Here is a 9663-nt window from a genome sequence, read left to right on the forward strand (position 1 = left end):
ACCTATTTACGAATCATAATTCACATCCTAGCCCATAGAAATATGGGAAATATAGCGTATGATACTTTTCTGAGTGTGGTGCTCATTATCTTGCCTGACCATGGCGCTTCAAGAAGAAAAAAAAAATGTCCAGTCACCTCCAGTCTAGTCCAGCGCCATCTAGCGAGGATATTGTGTACCTGAAGAGCTCGCCACCCGAGAAACTGCCTTAAGCCTTAACTTCCGATCGCCTGACCCCCTCGTGTCCACTCCAACCACTGACCATAGCACAGTCCGGCACGCCTTGGACTGCCTGCAGTTTCACTCCCGATATAGGCTCCTTAGTTTACAAAATTCAGAACAAGGAAATTGTTTTGTCAACATACGTCGAATTTTTTCATGCAAAATGTAGATTCCTCCCTTTTATGGTTCAAATGGCTCCGAGCACTATGAGACTTGACATCTGAAGTCATAAGTCCCCTAGAACTTAGAACTACTTAAACCTAACTAACCTGAGGACACATCACACACATCCATGCCCGAGGCAGGATTCGAACCTGCGGCCGTTACTTACCATGGAAATCCTGTACAATACTATGGGATAGGCTACATTTTCTCAAAGTATTCTCTCACTAAGTAGAAGAATCTGTTCTTATCAGCTTAATACCTGCCACGTCCTGCATCACAGGACTAAAATATTAAAATCATTTTTGGTTCATGACGGAGTGCTAAGAACATGCTCTGCCTCCCCACGGCGAACTCTCTTAAAGTAAACAAATGTCCGTCACATATGAAGTCTCGCAATGTAATGTAAGTAGGCTGTTTATGTTTTCTTTATGTAAGTTTGATGTTTATGTTTTCTTATTGGCAACGTTACGTAGCGCTCTCTGTATGAAAATCACTGGCTGTGCTGTGTGCAGTATGTGGCTAGTTTGCATTGTTGCCTGCCATTGTTGTCATGAACTGCTATAGCTGGATGTGAACAGCAGATAGCGTTGGGCAGTTGGAGGGGAGCCGCCAGCAGTGGTGGATGTGAGGACAGAGATGGCGGAGTTTGAAATTTGTAAAAATTGATGTCATGAGCTGCTGTATATATTATGACTATTGATGACTATTAAGGTAAATACAGTGTTTGTTCTCTATTAATATCTTTCATTTGCTAACTATCCCTATCAGTAGTTAGTGCCTTCAGTAGTTTGAATCTTTTATTTAGCTGGCAGTAGTGGCGCTCGCCGTATTGCCGTAGTTCCAGTAACGAAGATTTTTGTGAGGTAAGTGATTTCTGAAAGGTGTAGTTTAATGTTACTCAGGGCCATTCTTTTGCAGGGATTTTTGATAGTCAGATTGCGTTGCGCTAAAATTATTGTGTGCCAGGTTAAGCACAGTCATGTACAATTGTTCTAAGTGGACGTTTCACATGTAAAATTGTTCAAAGGGGACGTTTCATATGTCGACCCTTAGCCTAGGATACCTCACTGGAATCTTCTGATTTTTTCTTGTAGTTTGTGTATTTAGTGTAGCTTTTGTTTATTGCTAGCGCGTAATTGTAGAGAGAATCTCCTTTGTAGTTGCAGTCTTTCATTGTTGTAATGTAAAACAGTTGTGGCATGCATGTAGATTTGCAACAAGTATTTCGCAGCTGCGCTTGTAATTAACTACATATTATTTTCAGTGCTATGTTAATGTGTTCTCTTATTTTTGCTCTTCAAATTGTGTTTTTCTGTGTTATCGTGTGAAATATTGTCACAATAATGGCGTGTGAAAAACGTAACACTCGGCTCCAAAGTAAAATGAGAAACGACAGTGAAGACGAAAGCAATGTGTTAGCGCCACTGTGTAATGAGTTAACTAATGTTCAAAGTAGTAATTTGGTAACTGTGCATAGGGAAATGGAGCGGGCGTCAAACAATGGCGTAGACAGTCAAACAGGTAGTGAACAGGGAAGCATTATCGATCGATCGGTCGGCAACAGCTCGCCTCAGGAATCCGAAATGATAGGACACAATTTTGTAAATACTGTAGATTCAGGTTTTGCGTCCTCACCGTCTTCTCAAATGAGTCAAGACACATTTTCTGCTTGTCAAAATGTGAATGTTGCTGGTGCAAATGCACTGCCGAAAAGCGTAGAGGAACAGATTCCAGACACTAATGCATTGTTATTACAATTAATGCAACAAATGGGACAAAATCTCCTAAAGTTAGACACAATGGAACAAAATCTTAATAAGTTAGACACAATGGAACAAAATCTTAAAAAGTTAGACACAATGGAACAACACCAGAAACAAACACAGCAACAGTTACACACAATGGAACAAAATCAGAGACAAACACAGCAAAAGCTTCAAAAGTTAGACACCACACTTGAACAAACACGTGAAGATTTAACTACTGAATTACATAACATTGAATCGAAATGTCAAAAAGTCTGTAATGACGTAAAAACACAAATTTGTGAGCATTTTCAGCCTATTTTTTCGCGGCATGAAAATGCATTACAGAATCACGAAGCAGCCATAAAAGAGCTGCAAACCATTGTTCATGAAAATCATGAGACCTTGTGGGCTAAAATTGACTCAGTTGCATCTACCGATTCGGTTACGCAACTGGCAAAAACTCAGGAAAACTTAAAGAACACAGTAGATTCGATTTCAACACAAATGGACACTCTGAAACTTGGTTCAGAAAAACACACTGAGGAAATGTGTTCACTATCGGAGAAAGTAGCTGAACTTTCGGATCAGGTCACTAACTTATCTACAAAGGTAGATGATGATCTGAATGACACAAGACCCGTAGCCTTCACTGACACAGAAGACTATGAACAAATAAGAAAATTCAAACAAAATCAAAATCAAATTAATACACAGTATAAAAGAGAAATCCGGGAAGTACAAGATCAGTTGACGCAGGTGATACAAGAATTACGTATTTCAGAGGACACTCGCGCCCCAATACTGGAAGAGGGACATAGAAATACGGAAAAGCCACAATATAATAACACAGAGCATTTCGGTAATTATGAAAGAAATTGGCAAGGTGCACCGAATTTTGAGATGGAACCGCCGACACGACGTAACAATGACCGATATGTGACTCGCCGACATGATGATTTTGACTATAAGCTGTTCATTACTACACGTAAATTCAAAACATTTAAGAATTCTGGCAACGACATTCATCCACAAGCGTGGCTCCATCAATTCTCTCATTGTTTTCCTCCCAACTGGTCATTAGAACACAGATTAGAATTTATGTGTGGCTACTTGGAGAATGAACCAGCTGTAAGAATGCGATCGGTCATTCACGATTGCCACAGTGAAGGAGAATTTTACCATGCCTTCCTCTCAGCATATTGGTCTCAAGCTACACAAGACCGCGTAAAACATAGCATCATGATGATGAAACACTTTGAACAATCTGAATTTTCCAGTCTTGTCAAATATTTTGAAGACATGTTGCACAAGAATCAGTACCTATCAAACCCATACAGCCCCTCAGAACTCATCCGCATTTGCTTAATCAAACTGCCTGAACATTTACGACACATTATTTTGGCAGGACGTTGCAAAGACGACATTGAAGCTTTTCAGGGACTGTTACAAGAACTGGAAATTGACACAGACAGTCGTGGGATGCGAAAACAGGAAATCAATCACTACAGGTCACATCCGTCACAATTCCGTGACGACAGAAATAATAACTGGACACGACAAGTCTATTCTTACAACGCAAATCGTGACCAAAACAGACACCACCCGTATGACAACCGTTGGCAGAGTAGTAATAATTACAGGGAAAGATCACCTCTCCGCAGTAATGACTATCACAGAGACAATCAGAGAAACAGACAATATGGGAACCAAAATAACTATTATCAAGGGAGACAGAATAACTTTAGACGCAACGGTCCAGCGCGTAGTTACGATTCAAGGAGAAATTCTCCACCACGTGACCGACAAGAAAGAAACTATGGAATCTACCGACATGACGACAGACGATATGATCGTAACGACAGACCTGAATTGCATCAGAACTGGCGAGATTTAAACAGAGCAGAGCACTCTCGTCACGATGAATTTGTAGAAGTTAGGTCTCCAAATCCCAATAACGACGCGCGCCAACAAAGAGACAATAGGCGATGACTCACACCACTGGCAGCCACAAGACGTACTTATGAAACTGACGACGCAGCTGCCGTAGCTAGTAATTACGTAAAAATGGAAGACATTAGGGACATCTTACTCCAGGAACACGACGTAAAACATAACAACATTGCATATCCTGTGATTCATATTACTGTAAATGACGTAAAATTTACGGCAGTACTTGACTCTGGCAGTCCCATTTCAGTAATTAGCGAAACAGCTTTTAGCAAATGCAACAAAGCGAACGATTGCCCCACACTTCCGTTACGTAAGATTAAATTACAAGGTGCAATCTTTGGAAAAAGTGTAGATGTACGCCAACAAACCAACTTAGAATTCTTTTGTCAAAGCCACAGCTTCTCTATGAACTTCCTTATTGTTCCATTATTGTCGACGGAAATTATACTGGGAGTAGACTTTTTGAATGAATACAAAGCAATCTTAAGCTTTCACGATGCTGAAATAAGTTTAGAGAAAGAAGGTAAGTCAATAGCTTTGAAATTTGAAGACTGGCTCTCAAACCATGATGAGGAAATTAATCGGCTTTACGTTCTGTTAGACAACAGTTCGGAATTTTCTACGGAACTAGACACCAACAATCACTCTGCAAGTACTGACAGGGATGACATCGACGGCATATTTGAAATTAATGAGTTAATTCAGAATAAAATTCAAACAATTGAGAATTGTAATGACACTGATAGGCAGGACCTTTTTGAGATTTTACAAGCACATTCCACAGTTTTTACTCACAAAACAGGAACAATCAAGGGATTTCAATACCAATTTCGTGTTCGTGAGCATACTAAATTTTGTGTTAGACCATACGTAATTCCGGCACATTATAGGGACCGTGTTAGAACAGAAATACAATCTATGCTTGACGAGGGCATTATTGAGCCTGCAGTAAGCTCATACAACAATCCATTACATGTTGTTGAGAAGAAGAATGGATCGATCAGGCTTGTTTTAGATTCGAGACAAATCAATACTATCATTATTCCTGAAACAGACAGGCCGCAGACGATGGAAGAACTTCTTCAAAATTTTAATGGTGTAAAAGTGTTGTCTTCCATTGATCTCAGATCCAGCTTTTATCAGATCGAACTTCATCCAGAATGCAGAAAATACACAGCTTTCCTTTGTTTCGGCGTTTGTTATCAGTTTCGGAAACTTCCTTTTGGTTTGAACATTTCTTCAGCAGCATTCATTCGTGGGTTAAATTCCATATTACCTGAGTTCTTAAAACGTCACATCACTTTATATGTGGACGATATTCTAATAGCAGAAGCTTCATGGGAACAACATAACCGCATCCTCAACAGTTTGTTACGTATTTTTGCAGAATCTGGAATTACAGTTAACTTGGAAAAGTCTGAATTCGGTAGGTCAAAGGTGAAGTTTTTGGGACATATTATTTCTTCTGAAGGCATTCAGCCGGATCCAGAAAAGTTAGAAGCAATCAGAGCCATTCCTGTTCCATCCACAAAAAGACAAGTCCGCAGTTTTGTAGGTCTCGTAAATTTTTACCGTCGTTTTCTGAATATGCAAATTCTAGTTACACCAAAACTTTGTTCTCTCACTGGAAAAAAATACTATTTGGAACTGGGACGAACAAGCACAGTTGGAATTCAATTCTTTGAAAGAAGCGTTACTTCACGCGCCAATACTAGCTCATCCAGATCTGTCACAAGATTTCTGCCTTAGCACTGATTCTTCCAAAGTTGGTCTTGGTGCCCATTTATTTCAAGAAGCCATAGAAGATGACATTACTGTTCAGAAAACCATTGCTTTTGCTAGCCGAGTGCTAACAAAATCTGAAAAAAATTATTCCGTTACTGAATTAGAAGCTTTAGCTATCGTTTGGGCATTTAACAAATTCCGTTTCTTTCTTTCTGGTAAGCACGTAAAAGTATACAGTGATCATCGTGCATTACAATTTCTTATGTCTTCAAAATTAAATCATGATAGGTTAAAACGTTGGGCATTGTTTCTGCAAGAATTCCGCTTCACAATAGTCTACATTCCCGGCAAGGAGAACATTGTTGCGGACGCGCTGTCACGCGCACCGGCTGGGCTTGAGAAAAGTAACACAGAAGGCAACCTCGAGAAAAATTTCAGTATTCTTTACATTCAGAAAGTCGCCTTTGAAAACTTCATCACCACATCTTTAAAGGACATTGCTCATGAACAAGATAAAGATCCGATTTGGAAAGATATCAAAAGTAAATGGCATGAAAAGACACACACTCAGATTCGGCATTATTACCTGGTTAGAAACAACATACTCTTCAAACGCTGCACTGTTGATGACAAGCTATGGGTACTTTGCATTCCAGACGATTTTGTTAATAAGCTCATTTGGTACATTCATTTCAGCTACGCACATTTTGGCCCACGAAAATGTTATCATATTCTTCGAACGACTTGTTATTTTAACAATATGGAAAAGTGAATTCGAAGAGTCTTGTCTATTTGTAAACTTTGTCAAAAGGCGAAACCATCTACTATCTCACATCGTGCTCCGTTATTTCCTATTATTCCTTCTAAATTAAAAGAATTTGCTGCTGTTGATCTCTTGGGACCCCTTGTCAGAACATCGAATGGATTTTCGTACGTTCTAGTCGCTGTTGAACTTACTTCAAAATTTGTTTCTTTCACTCCGTTACGTAAAGCCACTGGACGGTCTGTATCCAACGCCTTTGTTAAAAATTTCTTACGTGAAGTTGGACACGTTAGTAAAGTCATTTCAGATAACGGACCGCAATTCAGATCTGCTGTTTGGTCACGCATGCTTCGGAATCATAAAATCAAACCTGTTTTTATTTCATTGTATTCACCACATTGTAACCCGTCTGAACGGATTATGAAAGAAATCAATAAGCTTTGCAGACTTTATTGTCACAGAAAGCATCAGCATTGGGACAGATATTTACACTTATTTCAAAATGTGCTGAATGAAATGCCTCATGATTCCACTGCTTTACCACCTACTCTTGTACTGAAGAATGTAGAACCACCGAACAGAATCAGAGAGCTTGTACCTTTCCCGAATACACGTAAACTGCGACACAAAGACATAATTGATTTGGCTCTTAAAAATATAAAATCTGCAGCAGAGAAAAGGAGAAAACTACACGGTAAAGCAAATGCAAAGAAATTATATATTGGTCAGAAAGTTCTCATTAAAGCTCATTCATTGTCACATAAGAAGAAACACTTGAGTCACAAATTCTTTCTAGTTTACAATGGACCTTACAGAATCCGACGTATACCACATGATAATTGCGTTGAAGTTGAAACTCTGCGTACTAGGAAGAGTAAAGGTTTACACCACATTTCTCATGTCAAACCATTTATTGACAGATAATTTGCTTTTTAACTTAGTCTTTGCAATTTTCACTTCACGCTACTTGTACAATTTGTCAGAGTTAAGAAACTGTTAACATGCAACATTTTGGTTTGCTTACGAGTGGATTCTGGATTTGAGGTGCTTTCTGTGAAATGCCAGATGACACAGTGGTTGGTTTGTGTGACAGCTACACGATTATATCACGACGTTACTAATGAGTTACAATTTACAATGTTGCTTTTGCGGTGTATCTGTTTGATATCTGCACAGTTTTTCTGAATTCTTCTGTAAAGTAAAACATGTTTTAGTGGTGACTTTTGTGCTATTGCTACAAGGAGACAGCCTTTTCCGTAGGACAACAATACGTTACAGCACAGTACTTTCCTCATCACGGCAATAAGCGTAATAACTAAGTTATCTATACGCAAAGCATTTCACTTTGTTTATCATGAGGTAAGTACATTGACTTCTGCAGAACTTAGCTTTCGGAGGACAATAACTACGACACTTCCTAGAGATTATTTGACAGAAAGACGCATATTTAGCGCTACAGGACACGTATTTGAGTGATTAATTTTGTACTTAAAACATTTATTTTTAAAGATTTTTGAATTACAAAGAAGTTTTTTGTGATACATTTCATTCCATTGCTGTAAGCTATTATACCTGAGGATACAATTACAATAAACCTCAGGGGGGTACACGCCTGCTTTGTGTACCATGTGTCTGGCAAGCACAAGGAGCCCTAGCTAATATGGTATTTGCTTATACAATTTAACACATCGTTACCATATTTCTCTAACACATAAATTACACAGCTATCTGATAATTTAACAGAGAAACAAACATCTTTTTACTACGTCAGTGACAGATGTTTACGCAATTACAGAGTTGGATTATTTCACACTTAAGAAATTGTATTTTGTCTGTACTGTGTGAACTCTTCATATTTTTTCGGAACCATTGTGATACTATGAGAGCTTTGAATGATGTATTTGGTAAGGGAGCATGATTTTTAAAGTACGTTTGAGGTAGATGACACTATTGACATGAGCAGAGAATTTTTTAGGTTTTGAAATTATTGGAGGAAGCTACGACGATTTTGAGATTTGACTGAGGTGTTATGATGTAATTTTTACGACGAAGATGTGTATTATGCTGCTGAGGTAAGTTTATGATCCATAAGCTGATGCTATATGAGTTATTTGATTATGCTATGTATCTGCCATGATGAAAAATGAAAAAAGTGTCGACGAATAAGGTAAGGTGTAATGAATAGAAGTTAGGGACTCTTGACTTGTGAAATAGGATGTTGGAAACCAAGAATCGTACTTTAAGAGTTATGAAATGTGTGTGTACATGCGTGAATGTATCACAATGCAAGCGAAAATATTTTGGACACTGTCATATCAATAGCATTTTTGTTTCTACAGATTTGCAACGCTAATTGTTGACCTGTGAAATTTTGTATATGAGACTGTCACTGTAGCGAAAACTGCTGTTGTAAATGTTTCCGTAAGAAAGTTAAGTGACCTCCTGCACATAATGCGACGTGGGCACCCAGGTGTGTCAGACACCTGGAGAACAAGCCTTTTCAGACACTCAGGTAGAAAAGAAAGCCATTTGGGTGTGCCAGAGGCACAGGTGGAAGAGAAGGACAAAGAGAGGCCTATACCCCTGTTAATGACATTTCCTTGTAGAGGGCATCGCTAATGCGACACGCTCGCTACTTGAAAACATATGATTTTTGTAATGCGTTGTGGGTACACAGCTGTGTCAAACACCTGGAGAACAAGCCATTAGGGCGTGCCTTTCATCGCTAATGCGACACCCTCGTTACTTAAAAACATATGATTACTCGCACTTTGTGCTAATTATTGAAATGCTTATGAATTGACAAGAAATATTTTTACATCTGCACACCTGATTATGACAAGAGTCTTTGTACGAGAGTTGAGAGCAATTAACTTATGAAATGAAATGTCACATGACTACTGAATTACATTTTTATGCTTTGGTTTGCGTAATTGCTTATTTCATTTGATATCTGGTTTCCAGCTGTGTTGCAGCATTGCTTTTATAAAATGAAATGCATTTGCTAATGTGAACTCTTTCTGTCAACAGATTTATTAAATAATTATTTTATGATCCACATTCTTTAAAAAAGGAGCACTTGGAAAGGAA

At 38.6% G+C, this 9663-nt stretch overlaps 1 pseudogene; it reads left to right on the forward strand.

The window, feature by feature from the left end:
• Window positions 1–589: 589 nt before the first annotated feature.
• Window positions 590–772, forward strand: LOC126163308 (U2 spliceosomal RNA; annotated as a pseudogene).
• Window positions 773–9663: the final 8891 nt, after the last annotated feature.

Source organism: Schistocerca cancellata, chromosome 2, assembly GCF_023864275.1.
Source record: "Schistocerca cancellata isolate TAMUIC-IGC-003103 chromosome 2, iqSchCanc2.1, whole genome shotgun sequence".
NCBI classification, from domain to species: Eukaryota; Metazoa; Arthropoda; class Insecta; order Orthoptera; family Acrididae; genus Schistocerca; species Schistocerca cancellata.